The 5856-nt window shown below is 42.5% G+C and overlaps 1 long non-coding RNA gene across 1 annotated transcript in view; it reads right to left on the minus strand.

Moving 5' to 3' along the window:
* The window catches only part of LOC109320164, a 13106-nt gene that overhangs the window by 4393 nt on the left and 2857 nt on the right, over nt 1-5856 (minus strand). The window contains exon 2 of the long non-coding RNA XR_002103738.1: nt 751-753. This is a non-coding gene — a long non-coding RNA (uncharacterized LOC109320164). The remainder of the gene's footprint in view (nt 1-750; nt 754-5856) is intronic.

Here is a 5856-nt window from a genome sequence, read left to right on the forward strand (position 1 = left end):
GACATTGGAGTCAGAAGCAGACTGGCCAAGTTTGCCAATGACACCAAACTTTGGGGCAAAGCATCCACACCAGAAGACAGGAGGGCGATCCAGGCTGACCTGGACAGGCTCAGGTAATGGGCAGATGAGAACTTGATGGCGTTTAACACTGAAAAATGCAAGGTTCTCCACCTTGGGAGGAAAAACCTGCAGCATCCTTATAGGTCCAGCAGTGCGACACTGGCTAGCACTACAGAAGAAAGAGACTTGGGGGTCATCACTGACCACAAGATGAATGTGAGCCTGCAATACAATGCTGCAGCTACTAAAGTGACCAAAACACTGGCTTGCATCCATAGATGCTTTTCAAGCAAATCCCAGGATGTCCTTCTCCCCTTGTACTTGGCCTTGGTGAGGCCGTAGCTGGAGTATTGCATCCAGTTTTGGGCTCCACAATTCAAAAAGGATGTGGAGAAGCTTGAGATAGTCCATGGAAGAGCCATGCGCATGATCAGAGGTCAGGAAAGCAGACCTTAAGATGACAGGCTGAGAGCCATGGGGCTCTTTAGCCTGGAAAAGCACAGGCTCAGGGGCGACCTGATGGCCACCTACAAGTTTATTAGGGGTGACCACCAGTATCTGGGGGAACATTTGTTCACCAGAGCGCCGTAGGGGATGACAAGGTTGAACGGTCATAAACTATTACTAGACCGTTTCAGGCTGTGCATAAGGAAGAATTTCTTTACTGTCCGAGCCCCCAAGGTCTGGAACAGCCTGCCATCAGAGGTGGTTTGAGCACCTACATTGAACACCTTCAAGAGCAAATTGAATGCTTATGTTACTGGGATCCTATGACCCCAGCTGACCTCCTGCCCTTTGGGCGGGGGGCTGGACTCGATGATCTTTCAAGGTCCCTTCTAGCCCTAATGTCTCTGAAATCTATGAATTATCACTTCATGCCTCCATACCCTTACTGGGGCTCCTGCCTTCCTGGCCTCTGCGCCTTTTATCTTGCTGGGCCCCCTCTAAGTCTAGGTCCACTACACTGGACCTGGTTTCTGTACTCCAGCTCCTGGCTTGCCCCTCTCAGGCTATGTACCCCTGGCCCTGGCTTTTCCCCTCTATGGTTGTGGGCCCCTGGCCCCAGTCCCACCCCTCTTGAGCTGTGGGCCCCCTGATCCTAGTTTTCACAGGCTCTGGCCCTAATATTCCCAGCTCTAGACTGCCTGTGTTGCCTTTCTGTCTTCCTGCTTTAATCAGAGAGTTGCAGGTCAGTGGACATATGGCCATAACTGTTCTTCTTTTCCACTGGGGCTGAATGGAAAGGATACTGTGATAAGTCAAGGGTGTCTAGCCTATGAATTAGGGACATAAAACAGTCTGTGCAGTACAGAGGTTGCTGTGATAACTTTTTCTGTGATTTGCTCCATCATGCGCTGATACATATGCCTTCCCAATGAATCTCCTTGGGAGTCTTTCACATTTCACTGATCATTCTGCATAAAAGTAAAAGTAAAGAAGGAAAATTGTAAGCTGAAGCCATACAAATATGCAAATGGATAGATACTTTCTAGACTATCCCTTGCAAAGCATATAAAAAGTTGGAGTTATCCATCATGAGCTGAGCTCCATTTCTGATGCAACAAAGGTGTGATTCTTGCTTGGACATAGCCTTCTTGAACTTTAACATTGTGCAGAATGAACAGTTAAATGAAAATGACCCCCTAGAGGGTGTCATTGGTTGACTTCTAAATCCTAAAGCTGGTTGTGTGTGGGGGGTATGATCCCCACACATAGGAACTGCTTCTGTTTAAAAGGTCACCAAGTAATTTGTTGCAGATATTTAACTATCAAGGTGAGCTGTTGCCTTAATTCCACCATAACTCCCCTGGGCATTCCACAGCAGCAGGAGCAGCCTCTGATGAAAGGTATACTTAAACATTTTACAGGATACTGGATCCAAGTTTAGTCATACATCAACTTAACGAGCTTCTAGCCTGTACCAAAGTGAAGAATTTATCTTGAGGATTTTTTCTAATGGAATTGAATTGCTGCACTGCAATTAGCTCTTTTAAGCAGTCTAAGTGGCATGTCCTGGTATATAAGACTGACAGATCCCTTGAAGGTATAAATAGTTTATTTCTCCACTCTCTCACATCACTCTCTTTTATTCAGATAGCTAATGCAAGAAATCAGTTTCTCTTATGAAAAACCATTCAGTAATCTTCCCTTACAAGGAGTCTTTGATGGAAATAATGGTAGTTCTGGGGGCTGTAAGAACACTTTCTGATGCATGCACATGCATGTTGTTGATAAATCTCCAGTCTCCCTTTCCACCATAGACATCTCCATTTCTTGCATAGATTCACATTGCTTTCTGAATTTCGAGTACCTATTCCTACATCCCCCTACTTCTTCATTTTAATCAAACTCTGTCTTGTTCTGTTGATGACAGTGATACAATCATCTTCACTAATTGGGTCATTTTTGAATTCCCTCCATTTTTTCTCTACCAGGCTATCTTTGAATGCTTCTTTCTTTACAGCATAAAAGAGCTTCCTTTCACTGTTCCTTCAAGTGAAGTGGGTATTCAAGCCTTGGTTATCACTCACTTTGATGACTTCATGTTCTTCCTCTCTGGCCCACCTCTTTTTCATGTCTCTGCAGCCTACTCAACCTTTACATCAATATTTCACCATTGCATCCCAGATCAATGAAACAGAACAGCATTGAGTTAAAAGTTTATTTTTAGATTTTGCACCCTTGTTATAACAAATGGCATGGTTTAATTTGTTAATTTTGAAATCAGGGTAGTAATATCATACTAATACAATGTGTTCATAATTAATATAATAAAATACAATAATATTTAATATTATAATATAATGTGCTGATACTTGCCAAGAATTTACAGTGACACTAGACAATGTTTCCACAGAATCTCCAGGAAATGTTTAATGATTGACTGAGGTGACATTTTGGATTGTCCAGGAAAACTACCCCATGTTTCTTCCACAAAATTAAATGTTTTAAAACTTTTTAGATAAAAGCCTTTATGTAGTCAAGGAAATCTCAAATACTGCTTTCAGCAAGTAGTGAATTTTCAACTAGCATTCAAATTACTGAGGATGAATTTTGTTTTAAGAAAATTTCTCCTGTTCAATGCACTATTTTCTACAGTTAGCAACAGAGAAGCAAATTGTATATATACTTATAGAATTTCTGTTATTTTTATGGTTAAAAATTAGGAAAGTGAGCTACAAATGCAACTCTATTAGGCTGAGTGATAATTATCTACTATCATGACCTATTCTAAACTCATACCATTTGAACTGAAGAAAAGAAATATCTGTTAGCTGTAAACAGTATTAATCAGTTCTGTCTGATTTCAGTCAGTAGAAGTCAATGGTACAAAAACTCAGTAGCCATATCATTACAGAGTTTGTGATGGAGTTCAGCTTTTCCAGCAGAATATCCACATTTTGTTGTCTATTGTTTGATTTGATTTATGTAGGATGCAGGAAGGGAAGAGTATAATGTATAGGTACATTTGATTTATTCCAGCTTTTAAATACGTGTGTGTGTGTGTGTGTAATAATCAACATTAAGAGACTATGTTACTGAATAACCATTGAAGACTTGTGTAAAAATGTCTTCATATTCAAGATGATTTAAAAGGAGATGTAGGTAAATTTGATGATAGAACAAATTACCACACATCAAGTTAATGAATTTTCTATCAGCTCATGAATGACATCTGCCCCCGGAGGCTGGCGGTGGCAGCAGCAGCAAGGGTGTGGCAATGGCAAGCAGGGAGTTCCTGCAGGTGGCTACAGCAGTCTTGGCAGCAGTGGGGGGAGGGTGGTGAGCACTGACCAGCTGTTGGCAACCACCCACAGACACTGCCAGCAGTGTCAGTGGTGGCTAGCAGTGATTGGTGATCATCTGCAGGTGGTGGCGGCATTGCTGGTGGTGGGGGGTGGCAAGTAGCAAGTGTCGGTGGCACTTCTCTCAGGGGATGCATGGTGAATCTCATGCACATACACACACATGCACCCCCTACATGTTGCCAATGCATCAGCTGAATCATAAATAAGCATAAATGTTAGAACCCAAAGAAAACAACCATGACCAGGCTTTTCCAGTATTTTCCCCAACTTGGCTTTCTTTATATGTTTGATTGTTTTCTGTGCAAAATCCTTCTGAGTTTCTCCTTCTTAACAAAAACACAAATAATCAATTTATCCACAAAACAAAACATATACTTGCTTGGGTTGCAACACATATGAGTAACTCTCCTACCTACTTAAATGAACAAGAGCAATTCTTAAAGTACACTATATCTATGCAATTGCAAATGAATATTCTACAGCTGAATGACTTCTGAACTACATTTCCCAGAATACCAAAGGCCAAAGGGAGGATCATACAGTCTAACTAGGTATAAAAGTTCCATTAGGTGGTGTGCTTATTGTTGCTGGGAGCTTGTACCGCAACAAAGATAACCAGTTTAGACAGTGGTGGTCCTCTCTCCCTTTTGCTGCTTTGTGTTGTGGAATCAACTCTAATCAACTTCACCTGAAGTAACTTTGTGATGTTGTCAGTGTATATTTTGGATTAAACTATATTATAATGGCATTCTATCAAAATACCTTTACTAATTTCAACTGCATTGTAACTTAATTCCCATTCCCCCTTGCAAGTACAGATCTTCTTGAATGCTCCATTTTAATACTAATATTTATAGTAAGACATGGAGGTTCAAGTTTGTCCTAAATGACCCCAAAAGGTGGTTATTCATATACAGCAGTACTGAGGTACTCCTACTGTTATGACCAACTGAGTAGTTGGAAAAAAGTTCTTTGCAAGCTTTTGGGCACAATCACCCGTCTTCAGGCATGGGGAGTATCTACTAAGTACCTATCCATGCAGTTGAAATTAGTTAAGGTATTTTGAGAGGATCCCATTATATATTGCCATTATACATATACATATACAAAAACATAAACATATATATATGAAGAACCTTCTATACTGTGGGTGGTGGTCCACTGCCTGGCACTTCATCTGAAAGGGAACTGGGGGTGACAATTGAACAGAAGATGAATATGAGCCAACAATGTGATAAAGTCACCGGCAGGGCAAACAGAACTCTAGTGTGCATCAGCTGATGTATTGCGAATAGATCCAGAGGGATGTTCCTCCCCCTCTATTTGGTGTTGGTGAGGCTACAGCTCGAGTACTGTGTCCAGTTTTAGGCACCACATAGGAGGATGTGGATAAACTCAAAAGGGTACAGAGAAGGGCCACCAATATGATTAGGGGCCTAGAGGATAGGCCCTATGAGGAGAGACTGCAGGAATTGGCTTTGTTCAGCCTGAGCAAGAAAAGACTGAGAGGTGATTTGATAGCTGCCTACAAATATGTCAGGGATGAACACCAAGATCTGGGGGAGCAACTCTTCAGAAGGGTACCCCTTGGCAGGACAAGGGCCAATAGGCACAAGGTAATTGAGGAAAAAATTAAGCTGGACACAAAGAAAAACTTCTTTTCCATAAGGGCATCTAGAATCTGGAATACACTCCCAGCAGAGGTGGTGCAGTTGCCACCCTTGGGGGTGTTCAAGAGGAGGCTGGACAAGCACCTCATCAAGCTCATTTGAGTCCAATAACCTCCTGACCATGGTAGGGGACTGGACTTAATGATCTTACAGGCCCTCTAGCTTGGTGACTAGTGCCTTCGGGGTCTGGGGGGGACCTGGGTTCCCCCCTGCAGCCAATTAACAAGCTTGGGGGGGGGGGCACAAGCCTGGAAATGGGCTGGAAGTACTTCCAGTCCACTTCCAGGTCTGCCACCAAGCATGCGGGGGGAGAGGGG

This window comes from Crocodylus porosus, unplaced genomic scaffold, assembly GCF_001723895.1.
Source record: "Crocodylus porosus isolate Cpor-Errol unplaced genomic scaffold, CroPor_comp1, whole genome shotgun sequence".
In the NCBI taxonomy this organism is placed as follows: Eukaryota; Metazoa; Chordata; order Crocodylia; family Crocodylidae; genus Crocodylus; species Crocodylus porosus.